This window comes from Mytilus californianus, unplaced genomic scaffold (genome assembly GCF_021869535.1).
Source record: "Mytilus californianus isolate M0D057914Y unplaced genomic scaffold, xbMytCali1.0.p SCAF_7, whole genome shotgun sequence".
Classification (NCBI taxonomy): domain Eukaryota; kingdom Metazoa; phylum Mollusca; class Bivalvia; order Mytilida; family Mytilidae; genus Mytilus; species Mytilus californianus.
In genome coordinates this window covers 93,198,342-93,214,625 of record NW_026262723.1, presented here as the reverse complement: position 1 = coordinate 93,214,625, position 16,284 = coordinate 93,198,342, and the positions used below count along the sequence as shown (strand labels likewise).

Below are 16,284 nucleotides of genomic sequence, written 5' to 3'. Positions count from 1 at the left end.
TCGAGGATAAGAGGACGGGAATGTGGTCGCCAGTTGAATAACATCATGAACCATGATAACGACAGGAGTAAACGAATCGTCCACAACACAAATGACAGGCTACAGAATATGAATGTGTCAGCTTTTAGTCAGACATCTGTAGTGATGAAGTTGAAATCTTCCCTTCGTGATTTTTACGGACGCCATCACGAGTTGGTTGACCGTTATGGAATATCTGTTTCACAGATGACGACGGATGTGTTCCAATTGTCGTCCAACTACAATCCCGCCCCCTTTTCTCCGAATGTGTCCTACCAAATTAGATTTATCATCGGGTTTCTACTTGCATGAGTAACACGACGGGTGCCACATTTGGAGAAGGATCTGCTTACCCTTCCGGAGCACCTGAGATCACCCTCAATTTTTGGTGCGGTTCGTATTGCTCAGTCTTTAAAAAAGAGGGACGAAAGATACCAGAGGGACAGTCAAACTCATAGATCGAAAACAAACTGACAACGTCATGGCCAAAAATAAAAAGACAAACAGACAAATAATAGTACAGATGACACAACATAGAAAACTAAAGACTAAGCAACACGAACCCCACCAAAAACTGGGGGTGATCTCAGGTGCTCCGGAAGGGTAAGCAGATCCTGCTCCACATGTGGCACCCGTCGAGTTGCTTATGTTATTACAAATCCGGTAAATAGTCTAATTTGGTAAGTCACATTCGTGAAAAGGGAAAGGTATTGTAGTTACGACATAAGGAACATATCCGATATCATCTGTGAAACGGTTATTCCATAACGGTCAACCAACTCGTGATGGCGTCCGTAAAATTTACGAAGGGATGACTTCAACTTCACCATTTGGAACTCTTAGTTTAATAGCTTCCTTGTGAGCAGCAATCCTCTATCAAGGAAATCATGATAGGAAACACAAGCCCGGGAATATCGTATCAATTGGGAGATATATACTCCGTATGCAGGCATTTTCTATGTTGTGATTTTTTTACTGTTGTTTGTCTGTTTGTCTTTTTCTTTTTTTAGCCATGGCATTGTCAGTTTATTTTCGACTAATGTATTGATAGTCCTTTTGGTATCTTTTGCCGCTCTCCTGTACATATTGTTAAAGACACGAAAAAGAAAGAAGAGAAGACTACAATTCTACACTATGTGTCAACAGAGTAACGCACTAATTAACTTTTTAAAACTCCCATAATACCTGTATGATAAGACTGCTTATGTAAAGATATTTTTTTAAGATATCCATATACCTTTTGATGTGTGAGTGCAAAGATCATTGGTTACAGAGGATTAGATTTACGTACACAGTGAACTGAAGTTTTACAATTATCGTCATTTGGAAAAAGTAAAATAACAAAAATACCGAACTCCAAGGAAAATTCAAATTGGAAAGTCCATTATCAGATGGCAAAATCAAAAGCTCAAACACAACAAACGAATGGAAAACAAATGTCATATTCCTGACTTGGTACAGGCATTTCGTTATGTAGAAAATGGTGTATTAAACATGGTTTTATAGCTAGCTAAACCTCTCAGTTGTATGACAGTCGCATAAAATTCCATTATATTGACAACAATGTGTGAACAAAACAAATAGACGTAATAGGTAAAAATGTCAAAAATAGGGGTACAGCAGTCAATTTTGTGTTATAATCTTAATCACTATAAAAATTTTGTCAGAAAATCAATAATCAGCTGATTGCAACTGATATCAATCGGGAACGATGGACTAATTAACAAAGGTGTTAATTATATTTTTTGATATAGATGTGTGGTAAATTGGCGTCACATGTCACCTAAAGGATTGTTTTTACAACTTTGATAAGTTTTAACAATAATTGTTTTGATGTGGGTACTTCATTCTTTTTAGCGGCGCACCTGTTTTAAGCATAGTTTTACGTCTCAACTTTCACTTTTAACGATGTTTCGGAAAAGAAAGAAAACTATTGTTTTGAAGAATGTGTTCAAAATTAACAAAAAAATCTCTGATTTTATTTTTTGTCCTTTAACTAGACAAGAAGTATCCAATAAACTGATTACAGATGGATTCCGTGTTCCGGGAAGTCAAATTTTACAGTATCTTTGATAAAGTTCAAGAAGTTTTTGTTCTGATTGAGTGTTCTTTTATTACAATGTAGGATATAAAAAAATACGCATAATTATAATAGATGAGACAACAATGTTGCAACCAGAAAAGAAGGAAACAAGCTCGAAATAAAAAAAATATGTTAATGTGAGTTGGCGAAAATATATTGAGAGTGGCGAAAAAAGAAATTGACACAGGGAAAACCTTGGTCAGTACCTAGAATCTATACTTCAAGACCATCATGTATTATTTGTAAAGTTGATACGGAATATTGATCAACAAGGTCTTGGTATTTTCCGTTGAACCTTTTTAGAAAAAGGACGAGACGTTCTTTGACATAACCCTGGTTCATCAACTTTCTGCGCAGACACTGGTGACGTTTTATAAAGTCTGAGTAGCAGCTGCAAGCTCTTGAATACAAAATGAGTTGGGAAATGTATATCCCATATGCAGGTGAAGTTGTTATATTGCTACTAACTAAAGGTGGGTGAAAATGATAATTTCAAAATTAAAATCGTCTCGTTTGTCATAGATTATGATACTGAGATGACCGCTTATGTCAAATTCGAGGTATAAGTCTAAAATGAGGCGGAGGAAGCCGTGTCTGTTGTTTCTTTAATTTCTAGTTCTGGAGGATATATTAATTGAACCGAATCAGAAAAGTTTGGATTGTTAATGGAACGAACATCATCAATATATCTGAAGGTGAAATTAAATGATCTGGCGTCTTTGATCTTCTTGTTTTTGACAAGTGTCTGAAGGAACTCCGACTCATAAGAAAATAAAAAGAGGTCGGCAAGGAGAGGCGCACAGTTCGTTCCCATAGGAAGATGGAGACAAAAAATGTACGACTCAGATAAATCAGCAGTCGCGACAGAGAATACTGATAAAAGCTCTGATCGTACCTATGATTGCAGTACCATTACAGAACAATATTCTCTACATTAACCCCGAGGGAATGAACTATTTACTGGGACTTAAAATGGCACATCCGGTAACACAGGGAGAGCCGTTTGAAATTTTATTATCAATCGGACTGCAGACTGCAAATAGGATAGTATAGTCGATGATGAGATTTTACGAGGAAATGGTCCAACTACCGAAGTCAAAATTATGCTACTTACTGTCAGGTCTCATAAGGAGGGGGATGACACGCTTTTGGGGTGTGGGATACACAGGCAAAATTTGCTCATTTGAATTTCACATGAATCTCGCATGAAATTCGCTTACAAAATTTCACGTGAGATTCACCTCAAACGAGCTTATACATAAAACTCACGTGAACATTTATCATGTGAATTTCAAATGAATTGAGATTCACATGAATCTCACGTGAAATTTTTCACAAAAAATTCACGTGAACTTGACAAAAAACAAAATTGGTATTTTTCATGATTTTAATTAAATTTGAAAATTTAGATGTTATTTGAACTACTTTATTCTAAAAATTCATGTGATTTTCACATGAGATTCATGGGAAACTCGCATGAACTGATTTAACGTGAGTTTCACGTATAATTTAGCTCGTTTGAGGAGAAATTCACGTGAATTTCACGTGAGATTCACATGAATTTAAATTCACGTGAAATTGATGTGAATGAAATAGGAATAGAAAAAGTTGTATCTGGGAAAAAAAGCAGGATTTGGGAAATGATCATCCACGTGTCGCCCCTTAATAAGGACAGGATAAAAAAACTCGTTGATAGGTACCAGCATATTTAATATTTTTGTTTCGCATAAAACGAAGGAGCATGATCTAGAAACATTTTGTAGATTGGAGTCAATTGGTACTAACCCTAGAGAAATGGACGACGACTGAAAGTAGTGTTTAGAAACATATCAACATGATCAAGGCACTTCGATTAAATTCAGAGGGAATGAATACTTTACAAAGTTCCGTGGAAACAGGACCGTGATGAATAACAATCAAACTATATAGTAACGAGAAGAATGTCATAAAAAATGTCAGTACTAATTACTAAAGAGGTATATCGCCGAACAGGAATTCCATGGTTTCGTTGAGACAGTTGATGAAAATGAACAAAAAGGCGGGAAAATCCGTTACATTCCACACCACCCTATTTTGAAAGAATTTAGCACTACTCCCATACGAATAGTGTACGGTTGCAGTTGTCGTTAGTCAACAAACCATCCAAGCCTAAATGATTGTCTGATGAACACATCACTTAAATTAAATGACTTGACAAAACTTCTAGTACAACTTAGAGCCAACCAGTTTGCTACATGTACTGATATTGAAAAATCTTTCTTACATGTTAGATTGAGCGAAGAAGATAAGAACGTTTCACGATTTCTATCGACAACTCACCCTACTAATACAGGAAGTCCGCTGAATATTTACAGATACAAATCAGTGCTATTTGGAGCGACGTCGTCGTTCTTTATACCCAACGTAATACCACAGAAGTACTTGAAACAATTCGGAAACACTGAAACAGCCAGAATGCCGAAAAGAGATATACGTTGATAACATATTATCTGGTATGAAAAAGAAAAAAAATATTTACCTACTGACTTCAAGGAAGCCAGGGGCTTGTTGGCTGGAGCTGGATTCAGCTTGAGATCATGGTGTTCCAACAGTGCTAAATTACTATAAAAAATTATAGAAGAAAACGTCCTAGATACGGATAAGCATAATAAAATCTACTTGGAATACTGTAGAACAGTGGAAACGACGATACATTATTCCCGAAGCGTTGTAACTGTATACTTGTTCCGCATAATATATGTTCCACATGGAAAACATGGTATATAACAAAAGTCTTGAGAACTAAAATTATATAATACTTATTCCTTCTTCATAAAGTAATTTCCTGGAACATAAAGCCCTATACAATTTGTTCCTAGGATGACTGGAAATAATACAATAGAACGATTTTTAACATTCTTATTATAATACAAGATAAATGAATATCATGTGATTGTTTACACCTGCGTGTATTTCAACTAGTGAATCACCTGTCCATGAAAGTTTAATTAAAAATAATTAGGCCAGGAATTTCTGTTAAAAATGAATAATCCAAGATGAAGAACTTCTTATTTATATTGACTGCAGGGTTTGTTGCTCGTGCTGTCTGGATGCAGTAGAATGTGTCCCCGTGCTTGTGGTGTATACCCTTATATTTTACAATTATGGGTTGCTTGTATGTGAGAGAGCTTTCACATGTTTATTATATCTTTGTTCTTTATTTGTTAATTCAATAGAATGGTGTTGGGATGTATAAATACTCATCCACGCTTGCTGTTTTTATTATTGCCCCCCTGCTATGGTTTTTCTTAAATTTCTTATAATCTCTGTTTTTGCCCTGTGTCTGTTATATGTCTGTTTTGTATTACTTAAGTCTTTACGTCGAGCATTTTATAACAGTTTTTGTAATTTCTTTTACTACTTTGCCTATTATTTCGTATTCCGTAATTGTGTTCCTTATACCCTACTACATTTAGCACTGTGTACAATTGTGTCAAAGGAGGCAATGCCTCTGCAGCCAGATTGTTAAACAAAAATGCACGTGGATATCCACAAATTTTCCCGTGCTATGCCAGAAAATTACTGACCTGTTCTAGACCAACTTCTCACAATACTGTTAGGTCGACAGTGAACGGGAGAGCTTTTTCGCTCTCCTTTTCCTCTGACATTGCCTGAAAACCCCAAAACCTTATTTATCTGTTTACTTGATCCCAGCCTAAGTGTGGTATTCAATATGTGGGACATACGGGACGAGAATATTACAGAAGAAGTCAAGAGAACCTTTACCGCTTTCGAAGACCTAAAACATTCAAAAGTTTGATATACCAACATTTAGATAAGCATAATCACAATCTAAAATTTATAAAATTCCAACCACTTGAAACCGTTCAGAAACAACCAGGACAATCACACAAACAATTTGAAAAATCCCGTGAAGTTCTCGAACTATTTTGGATGAAAAGACTTCAAACAGCTTATCCTCTCGGTCTCAATGACAAAATATTGGGACAGGGGAACATATCTAAAACTTCTATCGATGTCATGAATATTGTCGATAAACGGCTAAGAAATAATAGGTCTCATGGTAAACGTAAAAACCGTAATCTACGTATTAAACATCGTATTAATTTTAAAATTATACACTTGCTGATCTGTTATCTATAATAAAAAAAATAATGGTAGACATCAATTATTATGTAAACTTGGTCATATACCAATAAGTAAACTATATGATATTTTTCTGGAGTGTGATAAAATTTCATTTTTCAGCCCGTTGTATGAATACACCCGTATTATTACAGCCTTTTGTCATAACAGGCTGTTTCCTAGAATCGATTAACCTGAAAATCATAATCAGCATTTTCTTAAAATTAAAATTTATAAATAGAGGTATTGGTTTTATTAACTTATCTAGTATATTCAATGACTCTACCATCTATAGCCAAATACCTCCATATTTTGATAATACAGAAACACCTATTATTTCGTATTCGTACAAAACACCCAGCAGAAGTTTGATTTTTAATTATACGCAGTCAGTAACATCAGACGTCAATATAGAAAATAATGCTCCTTCCACTTGAGACTGTGAAACACCTATGGTCATGTCATTACAGGAGACCTTAACATCGTTGAAGACCGTGAGGTCAAAACTTTTCTTAAGAAAGGACCTAAATATCGTCCTCCATCTATTAAAGATTAGAAACAGTGTCGTCAGGTCATTAAAGACGCTCTGTCTGCCTACTGTAAAAATTGGTGTAAACGTGAAAAATCTGATAAAAAATCTCTAGACAGGTATTTTAATAAAATTATAAATACTGTTGATATTCGTATATCTCATTTTGAAAACAATTCTGAAATTAATAAAAGGGTTCATGATATACCCATTTCTAGAATAAAAAATAAACTCCAAGTACTCGCAAAGCGGTTTGTGTTCGTACCGGCAGACAAAGCAGCCAATATGTAGTGCTGGTGTGACGCATATACTACACGGAAGTTCTCCAAAACGGAATTATCAATTCTTCTACATTCAGGTCCGTACGCTCCACAGAGAGTCAAATTGTAAATAAGCATATCACTGCGAACTACCCAGCTTAAAGCCTCTTCCGAACATTTGAAAGTCCCGACTATGTAGTGGTTACCTAAATTACACAAACAACCATTTAAATTTCGTTTCATCTCCGCATCTAGTAAGTGTTTTACTACTAATCTGTCAGTGCTTCTAACTTCCTCCCTTACCACTATCAAAGAACTTATTATTAACTTTTGTAATAAAGTTTATGAAAATAATGGTATTAAATATTTTTGGAGTGTTAAAAAATCTTTAGAGGTTTTAGATAAAATACGTGCTTTTGATGGTCCTTTTAATTCTGTTGACAGTTATGATTTTTCTACTCTCTACACTACACTTCCACACAATCTCATCAAGAAAAAGTTTTCATATTTAATTAAATGGTATTTTGAAAGATCTCATTGCAAATTTATTTGCTGTAACTCGTTTAAAGCCTTTTTCTGTAACGAAAAAGGAAAATATGCTAGATACACTTACTGGAAATGTGAAGATATGATTGAAGCTTGAAATTTTCTCCTGGCCAACATATATGTACGTTTCGGCGATAAAGTGTATCGACAGGTAGTAGGTATTCATATGGGCACTAATTGCGCCCCTTTAATAGCAGATTTATTCCTGTATTCCTATGAATCACAGTTTATGGCCAAACTCAGTAAAGATACGTCATTGTTACATTTGGTTGACACATTCAACAATACCTACCGTTATCTTGCTGATATTTTTTCGTTAAATAATCCAGAGTTCTCTAAATATACTACCGAAATTTACCCAAAGGAACTTACTTTAAATAAATCTAACATAAACAGCAGTAGTTGTCCTTTTCTAGATTTAGACATTTCAATTTCTGAAGGGAAACTCCATACTAAAATTTACGACATTCCCTATTGTTAATTTTCCTTTTTTAGATGGCAATGTTCCTTTGGCTCCATCATACAGTGTTTTTATACCACAACTCGTTCGTTATGCCCATGTGTAGTGATGTCATAGATTTTAACGAACGTAATCAATGCATCACTGGTAAATTATTAAGTCGGGGGTTTCGTTACCATAAATTACTTAAAACATTTACTAAATTCTTTCATAGATACAAAGATTTGATTAGTAAATTTGGCTGTACTTGTAGAAAACTTATTAAAAACGGCATTTCACATCCTAAATTTTACGGTAATATTGTACTAAAAGCGCGGAAATCACTATGTGATCCGTGTAAACTCATCGACCCTTTAAACAAACTTATAAGTAAAGGTTATCTTATTAATGTTGTAATAAGATCTTTGAATATTGTTTACTTTGGCACTAACAACGATTTTGTCATCAACAAATTAAAACATAACTAAATTTGTATTCTTTTCGGATGAATAAATACACACTCACGTTAATTTTCTATTTAGAGATTGCTTTATCTATATATAACATGATACATATTTATTATAAGGTTAAATCATAACGATCCTACTGCCTGTCGATACTTTTATTTTGGCATTGCACAAGTCATGTCTTCTTTGACTGTCCATAGCGTTAAAACACTAAATCCCTGGGATGTGTTTTAATTGATTTTAGTCTCTGATGCATGTTTTTTTTTTTTATTGTTAATTGTTTTTGGCTTTTAACTAGCTTTCAGTAACTGCGAGTACTCTCATCTACATCTACGACATAGCTGCAAAGCTATGTCGTCACTCGAAAAAGGTTCTTTGACCCATCACTCAAGTATAAAGTTTAGTTTGACGTCTTCCAACATGACAACAAATTTGTATATAACATCTAATAAACAATAGTTCCAAATTGTGCTCATAATTTATGTACAGGTGCTGGTTAAAAATATCATCTATCTTTTGTTCGTGTTGGTTAGCCACTACAGAGAAGCTTGGTGAGTTTGGTCTCGAATTCCTCACTGCTCTCAATCTCTAGTAGTTCGTCTGGTAGTTCATTCTAGTCTCTGATGGTCCGAGGAAAAAAAGCTGTACTTGTAATTATCTTTGTTTGGCCTGATTTGTACGTATCTTTTAGTATTTGGTTGATAGAGTCTCGAAGTTCTTCTTGGTTTTAAAATGTGTGATGGAATAGGTATAGCAACCTTTTCATGGATGGCTTTATGAAAGAGCGTTATACGTGCTATTTTTCTTCTGGTTTCTAGTGGTGTCAGGTTCAATTCTTCTAAAAGTGTTGTAACTGTTCCAGGCTCTCTTGTGTAGTTGCTTTTGATAAATCGTGCTGCACGGCGCTGGACCATCTCAATCTGGTATATATGTTTTTGTAGGTGAGGGTCCCATGCGCTACAGGCCAAGGGCAAGATAGGCTTGTTTCTTGACTTCCTCTGGACAGGATCCAACATTTCTTCGTATGAAGCCTAGTGCTCTGTTTCCTTTAGTGACAACTTTGTTAACTTGTTTGTCTCATGACATTGTGTTGGTAAGTTCAGCTCCTAGGTATGGGTTTGATGCGACTGATTCCAAGATATGTCCATTGATATTGTAGTTGAAATGGATGGTTTGTCTCTTTTTTGGTTATTGTAAGGGCATAACATTTTGAGGGATTGAATATCATTTGCCACATTTTGGTCCACTTTACCATTTTGTCTCGATCTTGTAGATGTTTGCAGTCGTCCTTTGTTGATATCGCTAGGTAAAGTAAGCTATCATCTGCGGATAGGCGAATCTTTGATGTTATGTCGTTCCCTATGTCGTTTATGTATGGGAGAAACAGCAATGGTCATAAAACTGTTCCCTGTAGTACGCCGGATGTTACTTTAGCAGTACTTGAACTTTCCCCTTCCAGTGTGACTTGTTGTTCTCTTTGTGTCAACCATGCTTCTAACCAGGCAAGTATGTTTCCGTTGATACCATTTGATTCAAGTTTTTTCAAATCGTACTTTCGTGTTAATTTGACCTGTTGACACAATTTGTAATGCATTTCTGTAATTCAATGTTTACTTATTTTGTTTTATATATCGTCTCACTATTTTTAATATATGTACCACCTTTTATAAGTATTTAGTGGGACGATAAATTTTCTCTTCTTTACTCGTACTCTGAACAACAAATTTATAAATTTGTAAAAAATGTTTACTTCCGTACTCCTAACAACAAAATTATTATATTTAAATCTACCTGTGTACGTTGTTTTATTTAACACCATTTTGTCCCAGGTAAGAGTTGTCTTATTGACACTCTTCCTACATCTTTTTTATTACTACCTGTAACGTCTATGTTATATAGGCACCTACGTTTTAATATTATTTATATTGTGTCATAGATCAAACTTATTCATTCAGTGTATGTTTATTGTTTTTGTTTAAATGTCTTTTTGATCGAGTTAAGCCATTTCAATTGATATTTTATAGTGTGTCTTTTTATGTTATAATGTTACACTACTATCTCGGTTAAGGGTGAAGGTTGGCGCCTGTTAAAACGTTTAAACCAACTGCATTTTATGTACCTGTCCTAAGTCAGGAGCCTGTTGTTCAGTGGTTGTCGTTTGTTGGTGTGGTTCCTAGGTGTTTCTCGTTTCTCGTTTTTTATATAGATTAGACCGTTGGTTTTCCTGTTTGAATTGTTTTACACTAGTCATTTTGGGGCCCTTTATAGCTTGCTGTTCGGTGTAAGCCAAGGCTCCGTGTTGAAGGCCGTACTTTGACCTATAATTGTTAAGTTTTTTATACATTGTGACTAGGATGTAGAGTTGTCTCATTGGCAATCATACCACATCTTATTTACATTCTCTAATATAATTATTGTTCCTGAAAATTCTGTTACCTAATTAATATTGCCAAATATTTCCTTTATTGTTAAAATATGGATACCTTAATATTTTGTAAATCTTGAAATGTTGGTTTGAAATGAATATGGTCACTTATATAAATATTTGCAGTTCAACAATCAAATTGTTTGAAATTTTGATATTCCTATGTATTGTATCTCTTAAAGTGTTGTAGGAATCCATATGTGTTTGTAAAGTTCCAACATAATATTTGATCCAATGAATTTTATTATGTAACAAAAGTTCCGATTGGAACTTTTATTATATTATATGTTATCCAGTGTGTAGGAAATTTCATTACGGCAATGGATAAAATATTATATGGTGAGAGATCCATATAGAACTTTTGTAATGTAACAAAAGTCCTTTGGAACAGATATTTTGGTGGAACTTATATTCCGTCACAGCGTGACATTCCTACACCGAAACTATTTCAAAGTGCAACCAAACGTAAAATTTTGAAATATACTTCAAATATTTACGACCTATTTACGGCTTACTTAATTTGACCAAAGATATGGAAAAGGCAACAACATTAATCATGCTTCGTCATTACTTTACCAAAACATCTACATCAACGGATTGAATATTTCATGTAAATACAGAAGCAAGTCCAAAGGCGTATGGGACAGCAGCGTATTTGAGAATCGAAAATGAAACTACTTTAATAATGGCAAAAACCAGAGTAGCGCCAGTAAAATGCTTATCTGTCGATACCTATATTTTGACATTGCACAAGGTCATGTTTTTCTCTGACTGTTAATGACGTCTTTACACTAAATCCATTGGATGTTGGATGTGTACTGATTAATATTTTAGTCTTAGATACATGATTTTTTTTATTAGTTGTTATTGACTTTGATCTAACTGTCAGTAACTGAGAGTACTCTGAGATCTGTACTTAGTGTCTTTTTTGTTGTTAGGGATGAGGGATGGATATATACCCTGCCACGTCCTGTCTGTGTTTTTGTTTGATGTTTTTCTTTGTATCGATCTGATGAATTAAGACTTTTTCAACTGATTTTTATGGTTTGTTCTTATGTTGTGCTGTTACACCACTGTCCCAGGTTATGGGTAGGGTTGAGCGCTCGCAAACATGTTTAACCCCGCCACATTTTTTATGTGCCTGTCCCAAGTGAGGAGCCTGTAGTTCAGTGGTTGTCGTTGGTTGACATCAGACATATTTGTTTTTCGTAAATTGTTTTGTTATAAATTAGGCCGTTAGTTTTCTCAATTAAATTGTTTCATATTTTTCATGTCGAGGCCTTTTATAGCTGACTATACGGTATGGGTTTTTCTCGTTGTTGAAGGTCGTACGGTTGCTATAATTGCTTACATCCACTTTATTTGAACTTTGGTGGATAGTTGTCTCGTTGGCAATCACACCACATCTGCTAATTTTTATATTCCTTCCAGAACTTGAACTTACTGGCAGCATTCATCGGCACACGATTATCTTCACATCTTCATTCAACGCTCAGTTATCCAAAAATGTTTTTTTTTTTATTATCAGATAGCAGTATTGTACTTTATTGGCTGACATCTACGAAGACTTTGAAACGTTTTATAGCAAATCGTATGAAGGAAATAACAGAAATGACGCATCCATATGAATGGCGATATTGCCCTCCTGATAACAACCCGGCAGATCGTCTGACACGAGGAATAACCGCGGAACAATTTGAGTAGAGTGTAGTTAGGCCGATAGACCGAATCGTTTAGTAGACAGTATAAAATGGACAGATATATATTACAAAAAAATATAGTTTTGACGTCACTAGTAGATGAAGGTTGAAAAGGAATCAGACAACTTGGGTATGACGAACCAAAATAAACAAGCCGGTATAACCAACATATTGGATGTGGATCGTATATGAGATTACCAAGTATCACCGCCTATATCCACCGTTTTATCTGAAACTGTAAGTGGGATAGTATTTAAAGGAAAATTGGACCGCTGAATGTTAACAAAATTCAAATAGCAGTTAAACCTTGGATTTGAGATTGCCAGGAGTTTACGTACATAGATGAAACGTCATGTCTGCGGGGAGCACAACACAGAAACACAAGCAAAGTTCCTCGAATGAGACAGTCAGGACTTTTCATAGACGAATTCGATCTCATCAGTTGTAACGAGAGAATTCACAACGCACCAATTCCAGATTCAGCAAAATGTCCGTTCCTTATACCAGCAATCATCCGTTAATTAGACTCATTGTTTTGGATGCAACGAACAGTTACATCATTGCGGAATGAATGCTTTAGTCAGTTACATTAGACAAACGTTTTGGATACCAACAATATGTCAAAAAGCTACTCTGCAAAGTGATCGGGAAATCGCACATAGCACCAGACACACCACCTTTATTTAAAATAAAATTACATGAAGCACCCCCATTTACAGTCATCGGAGTGGATTTTACATGAGCTCTACTAATAAGACACCACTGATTGTTTGATTGATTGGTGTTTAACACCACTTTCAGCACTATCGTGCTATTTCGTTGCAGTCAGTTTTTATTTGTGGAGGAAGCCGGAGTGCCCGGAGAGAACCACCTACCTTCGGTAGGAAAACTGACAATCCTAGTCAATTAAGATTGGAGTCGAGCGTACTTGCCACGTGCGAGGTTCGAACTCACAACCTCAATGTTGACAGGCCACTGATATAGTGGTTGTACAACTTAGACCACTCGGCCACCGAGGCCCCTAATAAGAGACGAAATGGAACCTTAACAAAAGCGTATATATGCTTAAAATTGAGAATGAACGTTTACCTGTGCTTCTTCCAGAGCAGTTTTATTAAGCTTTCCTGCGTTTTGCCAGCCGTAAATGATACATAAGACACATATATCAGACAACACTTCTGCGTTCATTGCAAGATCGTTATTAAAAGACTCTTTATCCTTGCGAGGAATAGAATGGAAGCTCATAACGAAACGCGAATGTTGGTATGGTGGATTCTGGGAGAGACTAATTGATTTAACTAAGACAAGCTTGAAAAATACACTTGGACGATCTCAAGCCCACATGGAAACTCTCTGATACAGAAATAGAAAGAATTTCAAATGATAGACCATTTACATATTTCTCATCAGATATAAGATGCCAAGCCCATCTTTTGTATGCTAGAGGTATATCAACGCTGCCATATTCGCAGTAAGACATAGATAAATTGAACGATCCGACCTATATGAATCATGAATAACTCAATACAGACAGAATTTACTGATACAACACCTCTGGACCAAATGGAAATCCGAGTACCTTACTTCCATACGTCAATTTCACAAAGCTTTCGGCAAAAACGAACAATCTATTCAAATTGGAGATATTGTTCAATTCCATAATGATTCGCCTAGAGTGAATTGGAAATAAGGAAAAGTTAATGAACTTATAATAGACAATGATAGACTAGTACTGCAGTATGGATACAGAAACACAATGCTGAGACATCCCAACCGATCGTAAAACTATAACCGTTAGAGGTAAATTAAGGCGACCGTAGTTTACCAGAGTTCAAATCTCATTAATCGATTAGGAAGAGACAAATCAAGGTAACTAACAGAACCTGAGTGAATTGCATGAACTTCAAAAGGATTGAGATCGGATGCGTTGACAGGGTAAACGTCTCCTCCTATGCATGCATCACCCGCCATGCGAATAACACACCACCGAAACGAAAAGCGAGTGTGAAGGATCGGAAGAAAATATAGAAGTGGTTACCAATGTAGATGGACATGATGAAGAAGACTAAAAAATTACAAAGACTGTCGTTGTTAACTGTAAATTTCTTTTAATGGGAACAAGAACTTAGTTAAAAAAAAAGAAAACAACATTTTCTGAATTTTATGCGTACGAAGCGCTTTTCTAACTTTACCTTTATCAGAAACGCCCAAAGCCGAATATTTGAAAGCCAAGGATGTATAAGAACCAAAGCAGTCGAAGAGGTATGCGACAAAAAAGGACCTAAAGATAATAGCAAAATCCATTTAAAGTCAACTTTGCCTTATGGAGTTGAAATCTTAGTTTCTTAATATTTTCTAAAATCGACCAAGTGCTGTGAAAAATGAAAACAACACTTAATAATGTCATGCGTCCGAAGCGCTTATCTGGATTTACCTTCATCAGGAACGCTCAAAGCCGGATATTTTAAAGATAAGGATGTATAAGAGTCGTATAGGTAACTAAATTTATTTTCGTACATTCATGGAGTAAGAGAGACGTTTTAACTTAATTTATTTTCAGATATGGACAGTCAATGTATATTTTGTGCTCATTAATAATTTTGCGGCCCCCAGTAAACTTATATGAAAAAAAATTGATTGATTGATTGATTGGTGTTTAACGCCACTTTCAACACTATTGTGCTATTCGTGGCGATCAGTTTTTATTGGTGGAGGAAGCCGGAGTGCCCGCAGAGAACCACCGACCTTCGGTAGAAAAACTAACACTGAATCCTAGTCAATTAAGATTAGAGTCGAGTGCACCTGCCCCGTGCGAGATTCGAACTCATAACCTCAGTGTTGACAGGCTAGTGAAACAGTAGTTTGACTACTTAGACCACTCGGCCACGGAGGCCCCTATAGGAATAAAAAGATATGTGGGGAATGTGTGAGTGAGTCAGCAAACCATTTTCCCGGTTGGCCTTTTATTGTTCATTTATGTATATTCTCTTTAAACGGAGCATCACCATCATATAGAGTAATATATTGGTGCAACATAAATTATGTTATGCCAAAAAATATAACTGCAGGCATTACCAAACATACTGAAAAGTACTATAGACCACACCCACATCTAAAAACTTACTCATCAGAGAAGAGGAAAAAACGTACTTACAAAGACAAACAACAAATGGTCCATTGCTCCTGACTGTACAAGTGCACAATTTAGTGGGTTAAAACAAGTTTTACGCGTGCATCAACCTCCAACTTTAGCCAATAATACACTATATGTCCCATTTTAAACACGTAGTTAAATAAAATTGTGCAGCCCAGCTACCAACAAAATCTTGATGATCACAAAATTGATCAAGGAAATAAGATATGGTGCATAATTTGGAAAGCTGGATCAAAACGCGCCTGCTACTTCATTTAGCTAGCTAAGGTTGTCACAGCTTTTGGATGACTACTGCTGCTAGAAGAAACATAAAAACTAAACAGAAACAAACAAAAACTCATAAATGATACCAGGCTTTTGATTCTGTACGCCAAGTTAAAGTTAAAATACCAAATAAAGAACACAATTGAAGAGCATTGAGGAGCCAAAATTCCGAAAATGTTTGCCAATTACAACTGGTTGTACTGTTAATGTTCATCATAACCATTTGACAAACATGGCTGTGTTTACAGTTGGTATTTAGAATACAGACAAATTT

General features: G+C 35.5%; 1 long non-coding RNA gene across 1 annotated transcript in view; it reads left to right on the top strand.

Moving 5' to 3' along the window:
• Positions 1-16,284, top strand: part of LOC127708771 (uncharacterized) — a 154,349-nt gene that overhangs the window by 49,462 nt on the left and 88,603 nt on the right. The window lies entirely within an intron of this gene.